Source organism: Peromyscus maniculatus, chromosome 3 (genome assembly GCF_049852395.1).
Source record: "Peromyscus maniculatus bairdii isolate BWxNUB_F1_BW_parent chromosome 3, HU_Pman_BW_mat_3.1, whole genome shotgun sequence".
Lineage (NCBI taxonomy): Eukaryota > Metazoa > Chordata > Mammalia > Rodentia > Cricetidae > Peromyscus > Peromyscus maniculatus.
This window is the reverse complement of record NC_134854.1, coordinates 6,028,982-6,055,437: the sequence shown is the minus strand read 5'-3', so window position 1 is coordinate 6,055,437 and position 26,456 is coordinate 6,028,982. Positions and strand designations below refer to the sequence as shown.

General features: G+C 39.2%; 1 protein-coding gene across 1 annotated transcript in view; it reads right to left on the bottom strand.

Moving 5' to 3' along the window:
- The window catches only part of Tspan12 (tetraspanin 12), a 94,841-nt gene extending 70,295 nt beyond the window's left edge, over positions 1–24,546 (bottom strand). Inside the window, exon 1 of the mRNA XM_042272823.2 lies at positions 24,201–24,546. The gene's annotated coding sequence lies outside the window, so the exon portion shown is untranslated. The remainder of the gene's footprint in view (positions 1–24,200) is intronic.
- Positions 24,547–26,456: the final 1,910 nt, after the last annotated feature.

Below are 26,456 nucleotides of genomic sequence, written 5' to 3'. Positions count from 1 at the left end.
TTCTCAGAACCATGATGGGATACTGAGACTCAGCTGAGTTCTTCAGGACTATGCATGTAGCTAGTAAAGGGGTATCTAAGATTTTAGTTTCTAAATAAGGTTTGTCTTCCTATTTCCACTGTTAACCTATATTACAGCATCTCAAATCTGGGTGGGGGTACATTGGCAGGCTCCAAGAAGGAAGACAGACTGGTCATTTTCTACTAGCTTTAGGTCAAGTACACATGCTCAAGCTATGGAATATAACCTTACCTTCTTTTCCTGAAAGCACATGCCCAATAAAACAACAACAACAACAAAAAAAGCCTTTTCTTTGCTGAATCAAGTAATGTTCACGATACTATAAGTTTAAAAATACCCAGATAAAATGCAAGGTATTTGCTGAGCATGGTAACTCATGCCTTTAATCCTAGCATTCAGGAGGCAGAAGGAGGCGAATCCCTGTGAGTTCCAGGCCAGCCTGGTCTACTTAATGAAATTCAGGACAGCCAGGACCACACAGTGAAACCCTATCCCAAAAAGAAAAAGAAAACTTTTAAAAGGCAAAATATCTGGTCAGATTTAAACTTCAAATAAACAAAAAATGTCCCCATGCTCCACAGAACTAATACCACTATATGTAGCTTTCAGTATTTACCTGAAATCATTATTTAACTAATAGCCTATATTTTTCTTAACTAAATTTGAACATTTCTACAACTTGGAAACTAGAAATTCTACGCAAAATGCCACTACACTAAGTAAGGAGAGCGTTTTACCGGACAAGGAGTTGGCAAATAGCTCTTTTACTCGGTAGCAGCCATGGGGCCAGGTCTTTTCTCTCCTATGACTTCTGACACACAGGCATCATCTCAGTGCCCTCAGCCATCCCATATCCTCTCACAGTCACAAAGCCACTATGTGAATCCATACTTCATATTCAGTCACTGTCTCTGGAGGAAAAGGAAACTGCTTCCTCCCTGTGGCTCTCTCTAGGGATTAAAGAAACTTCCTCAGAGGTAGCATGGGAAGTTGTCACTCTTGCCTCATTTCCTATGACACTGTGACATAGGCATGAATGAATTAGTTGCTAGCAATAAGTATGGCTTTACCACAATGGATATTAAACCAATCAGAATAGAGTCTCTGCACCTGGGGCAACTCTTGTCCCAACTTCAGAGATTTTGCACTCATTAACCAGCAGGGATTGGAACCAACAACCCAGTTGTACTCAGTAGGTATCATCATTAGAAACTTAGACCATAAAGAGTCAAAGTTCTAGAGAAACTCCAACTCTCAAGTCACAGCTTTGTTGGCATACTTTCTCTTCAGGTGCAAAACTTAGAAATTCTAAAAATGCCTTTCCTTTATGAAAAACCTAAATTCAGTTATTTAAAATAAAATGAATGTAAAAAGAAAAGAAAAAATACAAGTGCATTTAACTATTCCAAGGACACCAAACCCTTTGTCCTTAACAGAGCTATCACAAGCACTCCACTGTATCAGGATGACAGCTTTGGGTTATGTCCACAGTACAATCAGAGAAAGACTAAACCATCTGTGACATGCCCTCGCCTTTTGCTCCTTCAGTTCCTATTCCCACTGGACACTTCATAAAATGTTTATTCATTTATAATATTGAAATGTTTGATTTTTAAAATGATATCTATTTAATTACCTCAAACACAAATATGCTCATTCTAACATGTATGAGATAACTATTATATGGAGTGTCTGCTGTGATTTTGTTATTAGAATTCAGCCTTTACAAAAATAGTGTCATTGGGATTTAAATTTTTCTCTTATTATATGTGTATCTATGTGTGTCTGTGTGCACATGTGTGCATAAAGGTGTACTTATGTGTGTTTGATAGCCAAAACCATATATTCTTATCTAGAGCTGCAGTGAATTTCTATTTCATATTTCATAGTATGGATGCACACATGATTGAAGGATGAGAAAAAACTAATATCTTTATTCTCTTTTTAGTGGTGATGCTATATTTACTTAAATGACACAGATGTTTTCCATTATGTTGTATCTTTTTAGGGCTGATTTTCTTTCTCAGAAAGCAATATAAACTGACCACTAATCTCAGGGGGAAAGGAGAAAGTGGTGATGTGTACCAGCAGCAGAGGAATTCCATAGTGAACCCCCACAATTAATTTCAATGACTTATAGGTGTTTCCATCATTAGAGTACATCTCTTAACTTTATGATCAAAGTAAGTCACTGTGACTAGCAGTAGAACAGATTTGGAACGTAACAGGATTGCAAGAATTAAAATATGTTTAGGGTTTTGTTGTTGTTGTTGTTGTTGTTGTTGGTGGTGGTGTGTGTGTGTGTGTGTAAGAGAGAAAGAGAGAAAGAGTTTTCTGCTGATGATTTATGAGTCTCTGTTACCTCTGTGAAATCTATCCAAGTCTGCTGTGTGGGATAAAGTGGTCCCCGTTTCCAGGAAGGAAGCTTAGGAACCAGCAGTGGCCAGCCAGGGCTGGAGAGCTGACCACAGTGTCATTTCATTAAGTAAGTCCCAATGGCCATTCCTTAAATCACATGTGAAACTAAGAATCCAACAGGAGACTTGTGCTACCTAAATTGATTCTCTCCCCATTTCTCCTTCCCCTTGCTGTCATGAACTTACCTATAGATCGATGACATCATATGTTCAGCTCCCCCTTTCCTTCTGATCCACAACCTTCATGCTATTAGCCTCCAACTCTCCCAGACAAACTTACCCAGTCCACAGCACATGAAGCTTTCACACACAGCCTCATTTCTCTCAGTTATGGGAGCAGATGAGGACGGCCAGAACTTAAAATCTAGACCAATCAATTAGAGTGTGACTGGAACTTGAGCAAAGACTCATCAAAAGGCAGTGTAAATTCAGGCAGCCAAGCGGAACGGAGTATGAGGGGAATGTATTGGCAAGCCCTAGGTGGAAATCTCAGCAGGAAGGCAGAGGGCAGTCAAAGAGGCACAGCGAATGGTGTGGGGCAGGTGCCCTGGCAGATGGACAAATCTCAAGGGGAAGGAATCGAATCGGGCAGAAGAAAGAGAGACAGAGACAGAAGGAGGGAGGGAGGGACGGAGGGAGGGAAGGACGGAGGGATGGAGGGAGGGAGGGACGGAGGGGGGGAGGGTGTAGAAAGTCTCCCTGAAGCAAGACTCCCTTTCCGGTCAAGGTGACTTAGACACTCTTTGCCAAACCCAAACTCTGAGGCTGATCCTGAGATCTAAACTCTAGTCCATACAAAATCAGGGAATAAGGTTACAGGGAGACTAATTTTAAAAATCCAATATTATACTTGGGAAAGTTTGCAGCTTCTGGATTGAAGATTTTAATGCTGGGTTGAGCAACTTGTCATGAGTTTAGAGCCAGTGATGGCTGCATGTTGATATATGTGAATGAACCACAGCAAACCACAGCAGAAGTCTGAAGGGGTGCCTCCACTTGAGTGTTGGTTCTCGCTCTTGCTAGTGATAAAGACTGCCAGCAACCTCAGTTTCCTTATCTGTACCTCTGCCTCCTGAAGTGGCCATAGAGGTTGTGTAATAGGTGAGTGGCCTAAATTTAGCTGGGGTCACACTGTCCTTGGAGGTTTAAATAGAATAGGCTAAGCCACTTTCCTACGAGCAGTGGGTAAAAGTGTTTCCAACTTTCACTCCCTTTGGGGATTCAAGAACGGGGCCAGAAGGAGGAAACACCTGCAGATTTCTGATGCAGTGTACAGACCACCTTGCCAGCTTCTGCACACCAGCCTTCTTACGGAAGGTGACAGCCTTCAGGAAAAGTTTCCTAAAGGACACCAGTACAGCCTAGGCTCACTTCTGCTTTTGACTTATGTCTCAAAGAATGAGGAGGGGCTTCTGTAGCACCACAAAGACCACTCAGAACAAGCTTTAGCACGTCCCAGACTGCTGTGGTCTCTACGCTCCCCATATCTCCTCTCGCTGGTGTCTCACACCGACTAAGAAAGCTTCAGCTCCAAATTCCAGGTAACTTCTCACGTAGATGCCTGCACAGCTATCTCGTTTATTTATTTATCTATTTTATGTACTATCTGCCTCTACCCTAGAACTTTCAGCTTTCACATAATCCTCCCCCACCAAAAAAAAAAAAAGCAAACTTTCGTTTTGTTTTACATTACTTACTAAATGGTAGGCACTATCTTCAAGCATCATACAAATGGTGGCAATTTAATGCTCTGTCCATCTCAGTCATGAGGAAATCAAGGCAGAACATGTTAAATAAAGGCCAGAGACAAAAATGCAATGCGAGGTTGTCTAGCCCTAGTCCTCTAAGACCTAGTAGCCCAGCAAAATACCTAGACACAAATGGCTGCACAGCAGTTAGGAAGATTATTTTGATTGCAGTAGGTAGGGTGTGCTGGAGGAGATCTGGGAAAAAGACCTTCTCCATTGGCAGTATTTAACACAGGGAACAAACTAATCTTTTAAAGAGTCTAAGGGCAGGGGAAACACTAGCTATTATATTTGTTTCCTAGACATTGGCAAACCCTTCAATGTACCGTTCTGATAACTCCTATAGGAAAGAAATTCCCTTTAATATATATATATATATATATATATATATATATATATATATATATATATATATACATATATATGTGTGTGTGTGTGTGTGTGTGTGTGTGTGTGTGTGTATGTGTCAGAAGTGTGGTGTGTATTGTGTGTGTGTTGTGTGTATACACATTTAAGTGTGTACATATGGGAGATTCTTATTAACACCAAATAAGCTTAGTACTCCATTGGACATGCTTTAATAAGCACTAATTTCTATAAATACTGAGTCATTCTAAAGGATTTGGCAAAGAAGGAGATGTGAAGCATAAAAGCACAGAACTATAGCGGGAATGGAAGGAAACTGTGTATGAGAGAGGGAGGAAGAGAGATGAACAGGGAGGTGTATAGAAAATAGCTAGAGACAAAGTAAAAACAAGAAAGAGGGGAGAAAGAAAATAAGGAAAAAGGAGAGAGGAAGAGGGAAAGAAAGGAGACAGAGGAAGGAAAGGAAGGGACAGGACTTGCCGTGGCTGCTGCCCCAGAGCTCGGAAGCCAGCCCTCCGTCTTCTCAGCAGTAACTTCCTGGTACTCATCTCTGAAATGCTAGTCCTAACACAGCCCGCACATCACGACACACAAGGTAGAAACAGAGAACAGTCTCATTTGTTTCCGGGCCTCTCCAGATGGCCTCTGTGTTCCAGAGGAATATTCATGATTCTAACATCCAATCTTAGAAACCTCACCAGCTAGTATGATAAGGGTATGCCCTTTAATTCTATAGATAATAATAGCTCAATGTTTTTGAAGAAGAAAAAAAAGAAAGAAAGAAAGAAAGAAAGAAAGAAAGAAAGAAAGAAAGAAAGAAAGAAAGAAAGAAAGAAAGAAAGAAAGAAAGAAAAGGGGAAAGGACATGGATGCTCCTAGGTGTGGTGGAGGAAAAGGCTTATTACAGCCGTGTGGGAGAGCATGGCCAGAGTCAGAGACAGCTGGGAGAGTCCAGAGTGAACGTGACCCTGAGCCATGTGAGGAAAAGGGGAGGGAAGGAGAGGGAAGAGGGAGGAACCAAGTGCATCAGCCAGGAGGCCCAAAGAGATGACTCTAAAAAGGACCAGGTAACCAAAATGGTTGGATTTTATAGGGAAGGGCAACCCAGCCACTGGGCTGGAGAAGGTTAGGGTAGGGGTTGGGGTATGCCAGCCAGGATGTCCGGTAACAGGTAGGCACTCAAGAATACAAGAGAAGCAGCCAGCCAGTCAGCTTTGGTACGTAAAATAGGTGCCTCAGCTATTTGTCCTGCTTTTGAAACCTAACAGTTTTGATAGAGACAAACCCTACCTCTGTTCTGGAGGGTTTCAAAGATACAAAGTTAGTTTACATACTTTCTTTACTCCAAAATAACAATAACAAAAACCTCCTGTTTAAGAGAACTTCAGAAATGGCCCATGTGTTATATACATCAAATATTCATCATTTTTCTGGGTGCATCTAAGAATTTTAACGTTAAGTCTGCTTTACTTTTGGTTCTCCCTTGTCTTTTCAAGTTTTAAAATAGTTATAATTAAAATACACAGTTTCACAAGGCACCTACATTCATATTTACTCATAATTTCTTTTAGACCTCAAGCATTCATCGTGAGTGTAATCGCACTTTCTGAATCTGGATCAACCAATAGCTAGCTACTGGTTTGTTCTTCTGACCCATAGTCGAGCACATAAATCATGATGCACTTAGTTTATTTTCATTCATTTACAGTGCCAAATGACAATATTATTGGATTTTTTTAAAACTTGAAAATCATCACAAAATAATTAGTGGATCAGTGATCTGCAGTAACTCAGTGAAAGTGTTCTTGTGATTTTCAATTCAAGAGAATGAAGGAAAGGTATGATTTCCAAAGGACATGTTTTCTGCTATAACTCACAGGAGAGTCCCAAGTGTTGTTGCACAATGCTTGTGTACACTGTAAAGATGTGTCTCTGCCTAAGGCACCTTCTGTTTGGTTTAATAAAGAGCTGATATGGCCAATAGCTAGGTAGGAGAGGATAGGGAGGATTTCTGGTGAGAGAGAAGAAGAGGAGGAGGAATCTAGGCACCAGATTTCACCAGAGACACTGAAGAAGTTGGACATACAGTACAGAACAGAGATAACCAAGCCATGCAGCAGAATGTAGATTAATAGAGAAAGGTTAATTTAAGTAGGTTTTTTTTTGGTTTTTTGAGACAGGGTTTCTCTGTGTAGCTTTGCGCCTTTCCTGGAACTCACTTTGTAGCCCTGGTTGGCCTCGAACTCATAGAGATCCACCTGGCTCTGCCTCCCAAATGCTGGGATTAAAGGTGTGCACCACCACCACCCAGCAGGTTAAGTTATAAGAGCTAGTTGTAAAAAAAAAAAAAAAAAAAAAAAAAAAAAAGGATAAGCCAAGGCCAAGCTTTCATAATTAATATTAAGTCTCCATGTCATTAGTTGTGGGCTGGCAATCCAAAGATCGTCTAACAAGAAAGCTTACTTCAAAATCTTTTAAAATTTTTTCATAATGTAGGTAGCCAAGCTGCAGTGAATTCAGCTAGAAATATCAAAAACACTTTTCAAACCCTTGGCTCATTCTTCAGTGTCACATCTCCCATTGGCACGCTGCATCCTCCACATGATTATTGCAAAGGAAACACTTACCATGCCCTGATGAATACAACAATTACAACACAAAAGAAATCATTAATGCATCAGAACAGAAAGACTATGGTCTGTTAGCATGTAATTAGGCTTCTGCTGTAATTATCCTCCATTTGAGAAATTTTCTTAATGTAAAAGTGATAAAACAAATCATAAGCATTCACTTCATTTAATTAATGAGCAGCTAAAGGCACATTGAGTTTAATCTGTACCTATTTATATGTTTTTGTAGGCATCTTAATTATACAAAACCTGAGTGTGTTCACATATGAATATTTTACAATACCTGTACCCCAAAGCCTTTCCCAGACACCCTCCTCACCTCAGAATCTTGTCCAAACTTCCATCATGGGTGCTAATTGTAGGTATTGAAGCATTAGAAGAGAAAAGAAAGGATTAGTGGAACACCAGGTGAGCGGAGGTAGAAAAGACAGGTGTAGTGAGGCAGAGAAGGGAGAAGAAAGTAGGGAGGAGGGAAGACAACAGTGGGTAGAAGAAAGATGCTGGGGGGAGGAGAAGAAGGAAGAGGAGGAGGAGGAGGAGGAGGAGGAGGAGAAAATGGAGAGCAAAGGACACTGGAATAACGCTGGAAAAATGGAAAAGTAAGCCTTGACAATATGGCTTGCAAGATGTGGAAACAGGAACACAGAGATCGTGCTGTGTTCATATTGCTCAGCAGGTGATCTAAGGCTGATTATATATATATAATGTGTATCCCCATCGGTCTTCAATAATCTACCAATCCCTCAATCTATCTGTCTGTCTATTATCTGTCATCTTACCTATCCTATAGAAGAAAGTGATTAATGGCATTTTTGTTTGTTTTTCTTTTGTTTCTTGTTTTGGTGGCCATTTCTTTTACTTTCTTTCTTGGAGGTTGTTGTGTGTATGTGTGCAAGTGTGTTTTGCCTACATAGATAAATAGATAGACAGACAGACAGATAGATAGATAGATGGATGATAGAACCTACATATATATATATACACACACACATATATGCACCGCTGTACACTTACTGTTCATATAAGCCAGAAGAAGGCATTAAATCCTCTGGCACTGGTGTTAAAGATGGTTGTGAGCCACCCTGGGGGTGTTGGCAATCAGACACAGGTCCTCTGTAAGAGCAGTCAGTGCTCTTAACTGCTAAGCCATCTACCCAGCCCCATTTTGAGCATCCCTAAGTCTCTGAAGAAAATTGCAGAGAGACTAAATTTGACCTATTATTTTTGAAGAGATAAAGTTCTACAGTTACCTAATAGCTTATTTTCTTTCCTCTATAACCAAGGGAGCTCTGAGCCACCCTGTTGGACTATTTATTTGCCAGCACCACATCCCTTACTGCCTCCTGAAAACTGTGGCACTTGGATCACCAGGGTCTGCAGGAGGGTAGAAGAGAAGTTAGTTCTGTTATGGAAAAGCTATTTAATGCATGTGCCCTATTTTCCTTGGTCAGGGCATACATTGGGCGTTCCGAGTAGAACCACAGATGAGACCAATTCAAGAGCCAATACAGAGGTTTTGAGTTCTCTCGACTTGCTTACGATGGCAAAACAACTTCCTTTATAACCAAAGGATAGAAAAGATTATGGTCCACTAAAACTCATGCTTGGAGAAGCAGTGCTTAATGCATTTTTCCCAAATTTTGTGATACTATGGTCCTGAGATATTTCAAATACATGTATATATATTAAAAATTGTGGCCAGGCTCACTTGCACATGCTTTTAATCCCAGCACTCAGGAGACAGAGGCAGGTGGATCTCTGAGTTCAAGACCAGCCTTGTCTACAGAACGAGTTCCAGGACCGCCAGAGCTACCCAGGGAAATCCTGTCTTGGAAAAATAAAAACAAAAACAAAACATTGTGTCTCAATATATAAATGGAGCATTTATTTGGACTTATAAGTAAGTCACTTGATAATAATTGTTTTGATTGTACATCTGAAGTATAAAGAGAGTCTCAAAAGTATTTCTGAAAAGTTTTCTGTCGGAATTGATATTTAGTAAAATAATATATGATAATGATGATGATATAAGTGGAGATTGCCACTTGTATAATAAATATATGCTACATGTCATTGATTGAAGTTTTCAATTAGAATTTATGTCCACTTTTTCCAGAGACCATATTCTTCTAACAAGCATTGGTATAATCAAAATAATCATGAAAATAATTGTATTCTTCTGAACAACACGGTTCTACTCTAAGTACTTTCACTACCAAATCATGCTCCAAAGGTTTGGAATGCCCATCCTAATTTGTTGAAGTCTGGACTATAAATATATTTAGTACTGTCTCTTAATGGATACATATTACAAGTTCCAGAAACCATAAGAGTAGAAGAACAATATTATAACCATAGGACACAGCAGGCCACCAACCAGGTCCCAAATCATGATGCAGAGATTTATTATTAGTTATGAATGCTCGGCCTTATCTTAGCTCTTATTTTAATCTGTTTCTCCTTATCTATATTTTGCCTCAGGGCTTTTGACCTTTCCTTCTCTCTCTGTGTATGTATGTATGTATGTATGTATGTATGTATGTATGTATGTATGTATGTTGTACTTTCCTATTTCTTGTGTCTGGTTGGCTGGAGGCTGCCTGGCTTCTGGCCCCCGGCATGTCCTTCTCTTTTCCCCTCTTCCTCCCCCTTCTTCTCTCATTCTTTCGTCTCCTCTTTTGAGCCTAGATTTCTCCTCCTACTTATTGTCTCTGCCCACCAGCCCCACCCATCCCTCCTCTGCCTAACTATTGGCCGTTCAGTTTTTTATTAGCCCAATCAGGTGCCTCAGGCAGGTCAGATGAAACAAATGCAACACATCTTTGCATAATTAAACCAATGCAGCATAAACAAATGTAACACACCTTTACACAGTTAAAGTAATATTCAACAACAAGGTTTTTCTCTTTTCAGACTGCGAGGTTTTATGCCCTTCTGTCCTTCAACAAGGCCGCCTTACCTCAGCATGCCTGCAGGCATCATTAAAGCAGATTCAGAGACAAGACTGAACTTGCTTTCCCACTGTTGAATTCTACCCCAGTGATGTTGCTTGGCGTGATGCTGGAAAATCATGACATTTTGCCTCCTTTCTTGCCCTGGTCCCTCAGTAGAAGAATATCTATTTATGGAGCTAACATGGGGCTTCTCCAACAAGGACAGCATTTCTTTTGTGAATGTTGTGTCATGACCAGAAAGCTTTGGAACTCCAATATACTCCCAAAGAAACTTTGAGTTTGAGTATTTCATTGGAACAAATTCCCTTTAAACTTTGAAGGCACCCGGAGTAGCAGACACCAAACCTCGTCAGTAATATTTAACTTTCACAGCTCAAACACAGAACATGTTGGCTCTCCCCTTTTCAAACTGAGTACTCTGGAACTACGATCACCACCGTTAAGAAAAATCTTTTGCTCTAGAGTTTATTGCAAATCTCAGGTCACTACTATTGTGCACAGACATGGCTGTCTTCCAGGGGGTCATTAAAGCCTTCAGAGGCATCTGGGATGAGGGGATGTGCTGGCTCCACCACATGCTCACAGTGGGACAGCCATAAGAAGATACTTGTTTTAGTCTTCCTTTCTATATTTAGTGTCTTCCTTTTGTCATCCTTAATTAGTCCATCCTTGTCAAAAACATATCCAAATAATTGTAAGAACTTGGGGTTTTTTTTCTTACAAAAACAGAATCAGAGGTGCTGGATAAAAGCATGCCGTTTTCTGTATTATATGAGGAAATGGGCTTTTTACTAATGTAAATTCACCTTATTTTAAATGTATTACCTTGTTTCCCTATTCTGTGCGATAAAGGGGGCTTTGGTGAGAAGTGATGGGCAGTGACATGTCACTTGAGACTTCCCCTTTCCCACTCAGCACTAAAGAAAATATTTGCCTTCTACTTAACCAACAGGTCTTTTCTTTAAAACTTGCTGAACTTGTTTTTTAACTAAGTAACCCCAGTACAGACCATCACAGGGTTGCTTTAGATTTTCAACTCATTCAGGCCTTAGAAAAAGGAAAGAAAGAAAACAGAGCCAAACAAAAGACTCCAGGCTTTGAGGCCAAATAAGGAGAAGGAAGAAAAACTTCTTAGTCTGCAAAATAATTATTTAAAAGCTATCATGGGCTTATTAAATTATTGCTTTCCAGTAAATGCCAACTAAAAAACAATCACTTACGAAACAGAGCTAGGAGAGGCAAATTTCCAACGTGACCTTACTTTCTTTGATAACTGTACAGAGCATAGATAGAGGAGGCTTCGTTTTCCATGACACACAGAGCATTACAAGTTTAGTAGTAGCATAGGCTCATTGGAATAACTCATATGATGTCTCCAAATTTTCTATACATTGTAAACATTCTAATTCTACTTAAAAATGCCTTTCTGTGAATGTATCCATACAGTCAAAGAAGCATTGGTAGAATGTCAGATACGCACGGCCAAAGAATATTTCCTATAACAAAGTATTCTACTGAAGCTAAATAAATAGTCATCGGGTTACGACGCAGAAGAGCGAGCAGCTGTTTCTATTTAGGGGTTTCATATATGTCTCTACTGTTCCCTTCCTACCCCGCAAAATTAACCCAGGATTAATTTCAAGAGCCCGCTCACTCTGCGGGGCTCTGAGGGTAGAGAACAGCTGCATGGCTGAGCATTTTGTCTCTTCCAGCTGTTTGTCTTCTTTTCCTTTGGCTCCACAGTCACTCCATCCCATTGTATAGTCCTAATTAGTTCTCCGGCTTTAAATTACAGGTATACTCTGACCCTAGCCTGGAACTCCAAACTCTTGTATCCAAACTCACACATCATCTCAGGTTTAATGTATACAATGTATTTCCATGGTAGACTACCACACTGCTCATCAAGTAAGCGGTGAATTACCACCATTTATTCAAAATATTTTTTCCCAACTGGAAATCGAGTTTTAAATCCTCCAGTCACTCTTATCCCTAGGTGTAGTCACTTGGATGGTAAGTTCTATCAACTCTACTCCAATAAGATGTTCAGTTGTTTCTCAGTCTGTGTCTACTGCCATCAACCTAAGCAAATGCCTGTCATGCCCCTGGGGGACTGCTTCCACAGCCTGTGTCACATCTGCATTACCCTTACTAATCCACTCTCCCTAAAAAGGAGACCATAAACACACAGAGAAAATAGGTAATTTGCAAGCCTACACACTGAGATATATTCCTCATGCAGTTACAGTGAAATACAAACTCATCACCCTGGTTCCTTGTGTAGGTGGGTGCTCACATTCACATACATGATTGTGTGTGTGTGTGTGTGTGTGTGTGTGTGTGTGTGTATGTGTGTGTGCATGCACACGTGTGCATGTGCATTTGACTGTTAGAATGAGTGTGTGCCACAGTGTGTGTGTGAAGACAAGAGGACGACTTTGTAGAGTCAGTTCTTTCATGCCAACTTTACGTGAATTCCAAACGTGAAACCAAGGTCACAAGCGAGTGCCCTTGCCTGATGAACCATCATTCAAGCTCTTCCCTACAGTTATTAAGCCTTGCTTGAACTCATCATCAAACACATGTGCAGTCCTTTCTTGTCAATCACTCTTCATTTTTTTTGTTTTCTTTTGTTTTCTGAGGTAGGGTTTCTCTGTGTTGTTTTGGTGCCTGCCCTGTCCCTGTAGACCAGGCAGGCTTCGAACTCACAGAGATCTACCTGGCTCTGCCTCCCAAATGCTGGGATTAAAGGCGTGCGCCACCACCGCCCAGCTTGTCAATCACTTTTTGTTTTTCAACTATATTGGCCTTTTTCTTTCCCTGGATCTTTGTATATATTGTGTCTTTTACCTGAAATAGTCTAGCTTGTCCCCTTCTCATTTCTGAGACTTCCTTTTAGATATCCTAAACTAGGTTCCAAGATTACATACTTAAAAATGGCTAGAAATTTAATCCAGAACTAACTAAGCTGTTGAACGATTTATCCCACTTTATAAAAATAACCAGATAACAGATCTGGATATTTTATTTTTTAGTTATTTTTGCTAGATTATGCTAGTGCCCTATAGCTACAGGAATAGTGGCCATAGAAATGCTTTTATGATCCCCAAAATAAGACAGATCAGAAAATACAATTGAGCATGTGAATATATATATATATATATATATATATATATATATATATATATATATGTGTGTGTGTGTGTGTGTGTGTGTGTGTGTGTGTGTGTGTGTGTATTGTAGAAAATATAGGAATAATAAGTAACTCTAGGGAAGAAGCAGAACTAAGAGACTCAGAATGATTTAATAGTCTCATCAATTTCTGTATGTTTTTCAGGTCCCCTTACTAAAAGCACATATTTGACCTTATGAGAAAAACATAATAAAATTTAAATAGACCAAAATATATCTAGAGTCACAAAGAAAGTATGCTAAATTGAAACATTTGACCCTTTGGTATCAACTTGTAGCTATTTTATTGCTTTCAATTTTTTATTAATTTTTTTACTAATTTCATAGACTGTCATAGGAACTAGCAAAAAGCACTGTGCATCTGAGACTAGGACAACCAACCAAGGAGTTTGCTTTTTCTTGCATCATTCCTGACAAAAATGATCAAATCTTTGTCTATTAGATCTAAAGCCACCCAAAATAATACTTAAAACTAGTTTTCATTTTCCTATATTCTTAAAACTTATCATTCAAACAACCACATTTCACTCCATGACCTTCTTAGGCTTAGAGCAATAATAAAAAATTCATTTAGTCCAACTTCAAAAGTCCCCACAGTTTATCACAGTCTCAACATTCTTTGAAAGTCCAAAGTTCAAAGTTTCTTCTGAGACTGATGCCAATCTCTTAACCATAACCCCTGTAAAATCAAAATCAAAAAAGCAGATCACATACTTTCAGCATACGAAATGGATACAAAATATTCATTACCATTCCAATAGTGAGGAAAAGGAGCACAGTGAGGAAATACTGGACCAAAGCAAGACCCCAAACCAGCAGGGCAAACTCCAAATTCTGCATCTCCATATACTTGGTCATCAAGGAGAAGCACTATTTGAAAGGTTTAGAATGTGAGGCCTTGTGGGAGGAAGAATGTCACTGAGGGTGGACTTTGAGATTTCACAAAGCTCAAGCCCAGTGATTCCCACCCTTCCTGCTGCCTGCAGATCCAGATGCAGGACTCTCAGCACTTTTCCAGCACCACGTCTGCCTGCACGCTGCCATGCTCCCCACCATGGTGACAATGGGCTGAACTTCTGCCAATTAAAATCTTTCCTTTATAAGAAAAAAAAAACTCACCATGAAGAATAACACACTTCCTTGTGAATAGCAATGTTCTCGAGGCATTTGATTTTTTTCCATGACTGTGAATATTCCCTAGCCCTATCTCTAACTTGTACTTGAAATTGCTACAAGTAAATCCAGTTTTCTGCTGACAACCCACTGGCATTTCCAATACAGTACACAAAAATCGAAACTTCCCACAGCCCCAGGATAGTTACATGCCCTTCACCAATGCTCACAGAACGCATTACATCAACCCCTTGGACAGGCAAATTATACTTTACAATCATCTTTTTCATCTATATTTGTCATTAGCCAGCAAGCCTTTTAAATATAATTTCCATTGCTCATCCTCGAATGGATTAGCATTATTCTAGAAACAGTCTCAAAACATTTTTCAAACTAAAATAATTAACTTCTCTAAAATAATAACTAAAAATGTTTTACTCAACCCAAGCCTGTATTATCATAAGATATGTAATTAACACTTGAAAAAAATGTAATTAATCAAAATATATTTTATAATTAAAACCTTTAGTTTCATCTGGACTAGTCTGGGGAAAAAACCATGAAGCAATGTGGAGGCCCACAAAGGCTTCCTAGTGAGATCTGAGCTTGCTTTACCCAGCAGAGCTGCATTAGAGGACTGCTTGACCATGTGCATGGTTACTAGGTGATTGGAAGGATCTACACTTGGCTGAGCTAGGGGGAGGTCTTTTGCTCCACCTCTTGGCATTCCTATAAATAGCCCTTTAGACGAGACAGGAGGGGTAGGTGGATAATGATCTGGGCCCTCCCGAGGCTATCCTGTGTTTCTGTTTCTCTCCCCTCTATCCTTCTACTTCTGTATTTCTACCTAACGCTCTTATCCCTCTCTCCTCAAGGGTTCCCTGTCATAAAAAAGTGGGAGCTGGTCTCCCACAAAGCAGTTTGTCAAGAAGGAATTTTTGACTGGCACACCTGACTGAAGATATCAGCCAAGTAGATTTGGAATGATGGTTAAGCATTTTATTTCAGCTCTCTTGGTGGAATTGGTATCAGTTTTCTTCTGGCATTCATTAGATCACATCTCTATTATTTCATATAAAAGGACTCTTTATATATCCAAAGAACTCACAGAAAACTAGTTAATGTCCACAAGTCTGCCATGCAGGACGAATTGTTTTCCTTTTTATGTAGCTGTTTTTTGTTTTGTTTTGTTTTGGTTTTTTTTGTTGTTCTTTTGGTTTTTCGAGACAGGGTTTCTCTGTGTAGCTTTGTGCCTTCTCTGGAACTCACGTTGGAGACCAGTCTGGCCTCAAACTCACAGAGATCTGCCTGCTTCTGCCTCCCGAGTGCTGAGATTAAAGGCATGCGCTACCACCACCCGGCTTATGTAGCTGTTTTTAAAAATCCGCACACTCTGTTTCAGAGTCTTGACATCCAGAATCTTGTCAACATCTTAGACCCCCACACCTCAACTCTAGACCATCTTGTTTGTTATTTGAATGCAGGCTAGAGTTGTGGCTTGATATAAAATGCCATATCAGAATTATGCCAGTCACAACAGTATATGAAAGATAATTTTTTTACAAGTTCCATAAACAGTTCAAATTCTGTTCATTTAGTTCCAATGATCATGAGGATAGAGGGGAGGTAGACAAGCGTTCAATGGTCATGGGACCAAAATACCTGGGAACATAGTTGATGAAGGGAAGAAATCCTAAAGAATTAAGTAAACATCCCAAAAGGCCATATGGATAATTGTTGGGCTTACAGACTTTTCTGACTGTAATGAGTATGAGCTCTCTGGGAGTTTGTGTGGGCCTCCTACCCCACGAAATCTGAAGTCAGGGCTTCAGCATGATATCATTTATACTATGCAGCTCATCACCTAACTTTGCACAAGAGGCTTTGGAGCCTCTGTCTGGCAGCCAGCCATGATTCACTGCAACAGAGTGCTGTCAAGGCAGCTGGTTCTGCACACACACACACACACACACACACACACACACACACACACACACACACACTCATTCCTCTGCAATAAATTAACCCTTACTCATCTCAGTTTATATACACTCATCAGAATCATGTCCGAACTAGGGATGTGGTTCAGTGGTTCACATCTTTCTAGCATGCTAGATGCTCTGGTGTGAAAACAAAAACAAATGTCATCTGTTATCCACTGAGTCAGCTGTGAAACAAGCTTTTTGATGTAATACTTTAAAACTTTACTACACCACTATAATGTGTTATCACCCAATTAGAAAAGTAGGAGTTTAAAGATTCTTATCTTGTTCAAGTTCTGAAAATGAGCATAAGGTTCACCTGGAATTCACAAGGTCTGCTTGTTCATATCTAGCCATCTATCCATACATCATGCTAGGCCCAGAGACATGGAAAAACCTTCTAAATGTCTTAGAAGGTCATTAAGAAGTTAGGTCAATTATATTAATAAAGGTACAAAGTCATCTTCATTATTACCAAAGTTGACTTGCTTGGGAACTTTTGGAATATGTAATTATCACTGAAAGTAAATGTGGGTTTTAAATATGATTTGTGTGTGTGTGTGTGTGTGTGTGTGTGTGCACGCACTCAAATGTGCCTGTATCAGTTAATGTGCCCAAGTACATGTGCCTATGGAGACCAGAAAAAGGTACTGGATTCCCTTGGATTGGAGTTAGAGATTGTTGTGAGCTGCCAGGTGAGTTTTGGGAACTGAACATCGGACTTCTCCAAGATCAGTAAGTGCTCTTAACCCACAAGCCATTTCTTATAGCAAACATGTACACATTAATGGAAAATTTATATTGTATTTTGATTCCCTTGAACCTTTCTAAAGTGAAGTCTACATCTTCCTAGACATGAAAAAATGCATTTTGAAGCTCACTGTGATACCTAACACTAGGGAGGCTAGTGTAGAAAGATCATGAGTGTGAGAACAATCTAATAGTAGTTCCCAACATTGCTAATGCTGGGTCCCTTTACCACAGTTCCTCATGTTGTTGTGACCTCCAACCACAAAATTATTTCATTGCTACTTCAAAACTGTAATTTTGCTATTGTTATGAATTTTAATGTCAATATCTGATATGCAGGGCATCTGATATGTGGGTCATGACCCACATGCTGAGAACCATTGGTCTAGACTGAATAGCAAGACACTGTTACAAAAGCCTACCATTGACAATAACCTTTTCCACAAAGAAAAACTCACAAAATTATTTGTGTGTGTGTGTGTGTGTGTGTGTGTGTGTGTGTGTGTGTGTGTGTGGTGTATGGCATGAGTGCGCACGGGTGTATGTAGGTACACATTATGTGGAGGCCAGAAGGAAATGTTGGCTGCACTCCTCTATCTCGCTCCACTTTGTTTTCTTTCTTTTTTATTATTATAAAGTTTTTTCATTTACTTTACCTCCCAACTGTAGTTTCTCCTCCCTCCTCTCCTCCTATTCCCTCCTCCCGCCTCCCCTCTGTCCTCCCATCCACTTCTCCTCTGTTTCTGTTCAGAAAGGGGCAGGCCTCCCATGGATGTCAACAGAGCATGGCATATCATGTTGAGGTGGGACTAAGCTCTTCCCTTTGTATTAAGGCTGAGCAAGGCAACCCAGTATGGAGAATAGGTTCTCAAAAGCCAGCTCAAGCATGAGGGACAGGCTCACATACCACTGCTAGGAGTCCCACCAATAGGTGAAGAGAGGGAGGAAGGATTGTATGAGCCAGTGGGGGTCAAAGTCATCACAAGGGAACCCACAGAAACAACTAACCAGGGCTCATAGGAGCTCACAGGCTCTGGACCGACAGCTAGGAAGTCTTCATGGGATCGACCTAGGCCCTCTACATATGTGTGACAGTTGTGTAGTTTGGTCTATTTGTGGGAATCCACTTTGTTTCATAGACAGGTTCTCTCACTGAACCTAGGATTCACTCATTAGCTAGGCCAGCTGGCCAGTGGACTCCAAGGATCCCCTTTACCTCAGCCCTTCTTAGCTGGGTTTATAGGTGGCACCAGCTTTCACATGGGTGCTGGGTATCCAAACTCAAGCCCAGCTCTTTATGCACTGAGCCGTCCCCCCACACCATAATTTTCTAAGCTTCTCAATAATTGGAGGATAGCCCTAAGACAAGACTGTATCTTTTCTATGACATGAAAACATTGTGAGCCCTTTAAATTGATTATAGTACGTTGTAATAAGAACTTCAAAACTAAAAAGAGAAAATGCTGACATGACTCATATATATTATAAATGAATCATATCACTATCCAATTTCAAGTCAGTTTATAGTCTATTAACTTTCAACCAAATAACCATATCTCTGATTTTGATTTTATTTTTCCCAGTTCTTGAGGTAAGTAAATATAATTTACACCTCAGGATGAACATATTTGAATGTAAAGAAATCATACATTTTTCTCTCAGTAGTCAAATAATGAAACTCTTCCTGATATTAAAAGCATATCAGATAAAGTGATAAAGCATATAACTTTACCTGTTTGGCATAAAAATGTCAAGATTATCTTGTGGCTTGACCTTTCTCTTGTGGGAGATACATATTAACCAGGCTCAGGTTAATAAAAAGAGAAGTATCAAATCAAATGGCTATTTGTTAATTCACAAGGAGTAATATAAATACCAAAGAGACCAGATACTTAAAATCTGCTGCACACGTTATTTTCCTAGAAATAAGCCTTATAAAGACTAAGGTTACCATTCTAGGGCTTCTTGATAACATGGGATCAAAAGAAGAGAAGGTAAGAATATGATTGGGTAATTAATGACATCAACCTGAGATAACTTATGTCAGGATTGAAAGGAGCCAGATAGGTAACACCCCTTCCTTCTCAGCAAGTTCTGGACACTAGAAAGCAAATATGGAGTCAAGTAGATGAAGCTCACAATACCCGCTTTATTATTGATGAAGAATGGATAAAAGACAAAGCTTTGGCTATGAAAAGAAGTGAAGTTGATAATCCTTTCCCAGTGCATTAAACTAAATATTACTAGTGTAATTGTTCAATCTCATCTACTACCTCCAAAGCTAGGCTCCTGAACACAAGGGAGCCGAGAAGATCGAAACGTCTGTGTCCATCCTGTGGGGAGGTTGCCTTCTAGATATGGGGGGAGGGGTGCCAGGAAGGGAAGAGGGAAGGATGGAGACAGGGAGAGGAGGAAAGAAGTAGAAAGAGAGGAGGGAAGCAGGGAAGGAGGAAGAAAGAGTGAGTTCTGCTAAGGGACCAGGGAGAAGCTGTGCACTGCTTCCTGCCACAGGAGTCAAGATGGATGCTGCCTGTATATGCACGCCACTGGGGTTCTCATCTGCAGTGTTTTCAGGTTCCATTAATACTTTATCTCAAACTGATGTCAAGTTTAGCGGGCCTAGAAGCTGCTCAGCTTCTTTTTTGTCTCTTCTAGGATCCATTGTCTGTTTCTCAAATCCCCTCAGTTCCAAAATCAGGAATGGAAACTCCCTCCAAGTGCCCCGACAAAGTCACAGTAGAAGTGCTAAGAGGCTTACTGCAGAGAATAATCAGAGGAGAGAGAAGACATGGTGTACTACTCATCAGCCAGGACTTCATTATAAATGCTCTAGCTGCTGGTTCAAGGCTTTTCCTTACATCTGTCCTACCTGTTCCTGTGTCCTCATCATTGCTAGAACATGCTCTAACTGGGAGGGGATACGGGATACAAGAAATGAAATTACATATTTGTTACTAAAATTATTTCATTTAAAGTTTGACTTTTATGTATTCCTTCCATTTATTTCTTTACTTGTCAGCAGAAATTGCAAAAAAATGTTTTATTATTGAACTGGTTTTGAAACATCTATTTCAATATTACCTACTGGTTTCCTAAATCTACCCACTGTGGAACCAGTAATTCCTGGATAAAGATAACAAGCAATTCTAGGCAACTACAGAGGAAGGCTGGAGCACACCAATTGGCTGTCCAGTTCCAAATGGTCAGCCCTGAAAACAAATATACAAATAACATTATATGGACTGAACAGGTTATATTTCGGAATATATAGGTATATACATATGTACATACAGTAATTCATGAACAAAGACCCCATGAATGTAAAGGAGATTAGGAAGGCATTATGGGAGGGTTTGGAGCGAAGACAGGGAATGGAGAAATGCTACAATTAAATTATAATTTCAAAGAAAGGTAACAAGCAGATTAGCTAAACTAATGGACAATGAAGAAAAAAAGGATCACTATTTTAGTTTCTATTCAGCACCAATTCCTTCTTAACATTGACCCTATTATGAGATCCCAGCATAACAATGACAAAAATGGCCATGTATGACATTGTCTCCATAATGAAGTCCCACTGAAAACTACTTCTAAAGAGTAAATTATGTTACATAAAACATAATTCCATTATCAATTAGGTTTATGAAAGCCATAACGAGAGTTACATATTTTTCAAAACTCAACATCACTTTTAACAAATCATTAACAAATACTGTGTTTCATCTACTCTAACTTCTTATTGATCTACTGATAGTGTGATTCTTTAATATTTGTCTGATTGTTTTGAGACAGATTTTTGTGTATCTGAGGCTGGCTTTGAACTTGCTATGTAACTGAGAATGACCATGACTGTCTGATCTTCTGGCTTCCGTCATCTCCTCTTCCAATTGCTGATGTTACATATGTTTTCTACCATATTCAGATCATGCAGTGCTAGGATCCAATCTGGGGCTTCCTGCAGACTAGGCAAGGACTCTATCAATCAAGCTGTGTCTCCAGCTCACTTCCTAGTAAGTATTGCATAGAACATTAGTTTATGTTCCGTTAGGGAACATGAAACTTTGTCAATTAAAATATGACAATCTCATGTGACTTGTTGGTTTATTTGCTTGCTTCCCTGTGAGTTTTAGAAGTACTGGGAAACAAACCCACAGACAGGTGCATGCTGGGCTACTACTCCACAATTAACCTTTGTTCCCAGGTAATTTGTTTATGTTTGTTTGTTTTTTTATTTATGTATGTATTTATTTATTTATGTGGATAAGTGTTTTGCCAGCAAGCATATATGTGCGCCATATAAATGCGTGGTGCCCAGAAGGTCAAAAGGAGGTGTCCGGATCCCTGGACCTGAAGCTATGTGTGGTTATCGGCCACTATGTAGCTAATGGGAACCAAACTTGGTTCCTCTGCAAGAGAAGCAAGTGCTCTTAAGCACTGAACATCTGCCTGATTCTGTGATGACCTTCTTAAAGATGGGGGTTAAGACTTACCATCGTATGCTAACTAAAGGTCCTCCCAGATTAATTTTGGTCAGATTCTACCATGTCTCTCTACTGTCTACAGCAAATAGAAAACAAAGCACTTAAAGTAGTCCAAGTAGTATTTCTCACTTGGAGTTTAACTATATTCAGCCACTTTTTGACCTGACGTTATTGGCATTGATGCTGTTCTACACACCTTGTCTCTGTACCACCAATAACATTGAGGCTGCAGCATTTCCAAGAAAAGATCCAAGGTTTTCTTCCAAACCATATATCTTTTCTTCAGATTTGATAATTGCACATCCTAGATCCTAATGAAACACATCAAAAACATGGCTATATCTAGCAGCAGTAGTTACAGTCTTTCCTCCAAATGCTCCTGGAATGGTTTGCTGATTAACAAACACATTTATGGCTATATGTTGCCTTCAATACTAGTGGTGATAACAAGCTTCTGTGGGCAATAAAATACAAATCTATTCTGTCCAACCAACATTAGAAAATGCCACTGATTGTAATTTAATCATGTTAAATATGAAAAAAATGTATCTGAGAATTGATAAGTATGAGGCTCTTACTTTTTATAGGCATTGCCCAACATTGTCAAGCCAACATGTGCTCAGAACATCTAACTGTATGTTCAATCACCTGTTCTTAGTTAAGGTAGCCAAATCATATTGGAAGCATGCTACACATAGAAAATAAAAACGTAGGGTACCTGATTAAATTTGAATAGTGGATAAACCATATTCTTTTCTATTTAGTATGTCCAAGAGGGACTGACCAAAAATAAAGTATTCATTGCTTATTCAAAATTCAAATTTAATTGGTCATCCTGGACTTGTTTCTGGCAACATTAAGTATAGGTCAGAAGTGTTATAATCTTGATTTAAAGTCATTACAAGTCTAGTATTATCTTGAAATAATGATTTGGTATAAGAATAGAATATATTTCCAATTTCCATAAAAATCATCAAAATGCTAACTGCAGATGTTTTAAAATGGTGAAATTCACAATAGTTGAAATGAATTTGGACTGGATTATGCTTGGGGTTTTTCTCCTGTGTTAATGTTCTTCTATTATCAGTGTAATGAGAAAATCAATAAAGCTATTTTCATTAAAAAGGAGATATAAATTATACATATAAAAAGTTATTAAGCAAAATTGTGTATGCAACCTACATTTTCAGATTTCTTATTATTAAACTGAGTTCCTTCACACTTATTTTCTCTAGTTTATGAAATGGGCTGAAGCTGTAGCTCAGTGAAAGAGCACCCAATCTAGATTCAGTCCTCAGTGCGTGCACACACACACACACACACACACACACACACACACACACACACACACCTGATATGTGTTGGACAGGTGCAAATGCATTCCTGGTGCCAAAATCTTTATTATTTTTCTTTTATTGCTGTAACAAACTACCACTTCCATGTAGCTGCCAAAGATTTGAACAGAGTATCTTTGTGTAGTCATCATGTGTTTGGTCATATATGCATCTAAGATATCATTACATAATTGTGTATTTGTCTATAACCAATTTTCTTCTAATTTTTAAAGATATCAAAACTTATTTTTAAAACATGAAGACATACTGTCAAGTATAAGCATTATTGAAAAATAAATTTTAAGTGAAATACAGAAGATATTGTTTATTGAAAATAAATAAAATTATTTTATTGGAAATAAAAAACAGTTGAAAAGTAGGCACTTTAAAATTTTTATTAAAGAAAATGTAATCTGGTAAATACTGAAAACTCAGACTTTGGAGATAACTTAGCCCTTTTAAAAATAAGGATTTTTGAAGCAAACATTAGAAAAGGTTAAAGTAAGATGATTTCACATATCATGTGTATTTGTTCGCAAGAAATTCTACAGGGTGAAATAAGTGAGGGCGGAAACCGGTTACTGTATCCCACCCAGGCCCCTCCCTATGTCATCTCGTACCTTTGTTAAAATCCAATCCAACAGGGATTTATTCCTTTAGATTTAAATTCTGTACTAAAATGGCAAAACACAGAATAAAGAAAAAACTAGATATGAGAAGACCTTTAATGACCTTGCCTTGCAGCCATTAAAAACTAAGATAAAATTTGACATTTGGAGGGGAGATATGCCTCAGACACAAGTTACCAGGAGCAAGTAGTTGGTCATTGAGATAGAAAGTACAATGTGTTTTATTTTCTATTTCAAACACACCATCCCCTACCAACACAAACACGAGCCGTTCCAACCAGCTAGTGAAAAAAAAAATCAAATGTATGTCATTGAAGCATTTCTATTAAATTAAAAAAAATCATTGTCCTGAGCATCAGAGAGATTGACAAAGGACCTTTTATGAAATAACGTGAGTGTAAGATGTAATTTTAAAGGAAGGAAATAGGTACATGCAGGCGATTATGGACCATTGATCATATTTATGACTCATGTTTTATAACTTTCCCTGCAGTGCCCATTGTTTATTTATATGAATCTTTAAAACCCTGAAATTAATGTCAACCGCCCTATGAAAATACTACAAAACAAGGATATTACTTACAAACGACGTGTGCCTCTCCCAGCAGTTTCAAAGCTGTATATCACTCGGTGGTGTATTTCACATTAAGCAGCCTCATCTGCTTTCATCTCTGTGCTATGTATAGCATGCTGAACTGTCTTCCAAAGATCAAAGAGAAGCTGGCTCTGCTCTATTTACAAAGGCAAATTTAATGGGTAACCAAGGTGCTTATTTTACGAAACTGACTGGTCCCTTTGAACTACTATCTCCACTGATCCATAGACCATGCTCTAAATGCAGAGGCTCTCTTGAATCTGGAAAATGTTCTTAGCTTAATTGGTGTCCTCTCTTTGAACTACATGCCATGGTTTTACTGGGCTGGAAGTGCACACAGAGCTTCCTGACGGCCTCATGAGTGCTAAAGGACTTTGGAACAGCAAAGCAAACAAAACAAAATAGGACTATGAAATTGAAAATATTTATCTCAATATCAGTAAAGGAACTACATGATGCAGTATCAGTGTCTCATCCAAAACTGGGACACTGATCCAACCTTGATATGAGTTACAACCTTCACTGCTCCCCAGGGAAGTAATGTATTTGTTTTGTGTGTTGCATTAATGTGAATGTAAAAGTGAATGTATGTGAAGCAACAAGATACAAAAGAAAAAAGATTTGGGGGATGTGTATCCCAACAGCTTATTAAAGGGGAACATGAGTTTGTCTCAGATGTCCATGTCTTCCAGAATCTCACATTCTCATCTTCAAAAAGGGAAATTGCCTTTTAGGGGCAAACAAGACTGCTTGTCAGTATCTGTAACTCTCCTCCTATGAGCTGTGCATTCTCTTCCTTTTCGAGCTTATGCATTTGTTTGAGCCATGAGTGACGAATAGAAGTAACATATCAGTTCTGGAAGATGCATTGGCTTGGGAGAGTTTGCAACTACTCTTCATTTCTGGAACAATCTAAGAAGTATGTGTTAGCATGATGAAGTACACAGCTATAGTGCTATGGATGGCCAATGCCTTTGAGAATCGCCTGCTCTATCAGCCTTGCTGTTTTAAACCACTGAACTTTGTCATCACAAGATGACCCGTCTAATCCAATGGAACGTCTTGTGCAATCAATGCGAAGATTCGATGAGATAGTGCAAACACTTGGGAGCTGATAAGTCAGTGCTGACTCTTTGCTTTTTCCCCCTCTTTAAACTTGTGCATTTAAAAAAGTGAATATGCTATTTTAAGCTTACAGTGATATATAATTAATGAAGCCATCCCCTCCTCCTGTGGTGGTGTTGTGTTCCCCAAAATATTGTGCACCCTAATAAACTTATCTGGGGTCAGAGAACAGAACAGCCACTCGATACAGAGGCTAGAAAATGGTGGCACTCACACCTTTAATCCTAGCATTCCAGAGGCAGAACTCTGTCTGGATCTCTGTGAGTTCAAGGCCACACTGGAAATAGCCAGGCATGGTGACTCACGCTTTTAATCCCAGGAAGTGAGCCTTTAATCTGTAGAAAGCAGAAAGGTATATAAGGCTCGAGGACCAGGAACTAGTGCAGGTTAAGCTTTCAGGCTTCCGAGAAGCAGTTCAGCTGAGATCTATTCCGCATGAGGACACAGAGGCTTCCAGTCTGAGGAAACAGGATCAGCTGAGGAATTGGCAGAGTGAGGTGGCTGTGGCTTGTTCTGCTTCTCTGATCTTCCAGCATTCACCCCAATACCTGCTTCAGGTTTGATTTTATTAATAAGACCATTTAAGATTCATGCTACATTCTCCTTATCATCTTTTTCTGTTAGCACTGTACCGCTCCTGCCTTCTTCCTAGAATCTCTACAAGCAGCGACTATAGCCAGACACCAAGAAGAAAAGAATATAGAAAAAAAAGGAAAGAATGAAAAGCACTCAGCTTCCCCTCATTACTCAAGGATTTAAATATTAGTTTAAACAATAGGATTGATATTGCTGCTATCCAAAGCTGCAGGGATGGTTTCCTCTGGACTATTTCCTTTGACATTAAGACTTTAGGCAACTTCCCGAAAACCATAGCATTTCCAAAGAGGATGTTCTATTGTCTAGAGTCCACAATTTTCTTTGATCTGGTTCATATGAGGATTAGCTGACTTGGTCTCACAAAAGTTATATATATATATATATATATATATATATATATATATATATATATATACTATTTTTATTTAAAAAATTATTCTTTTTACATACCAACCACAGATCCCCCTCTTCCTACTCCCCCACCCCCACCTAACCTTCCCCACTCTGACCCAGCCCTCATCC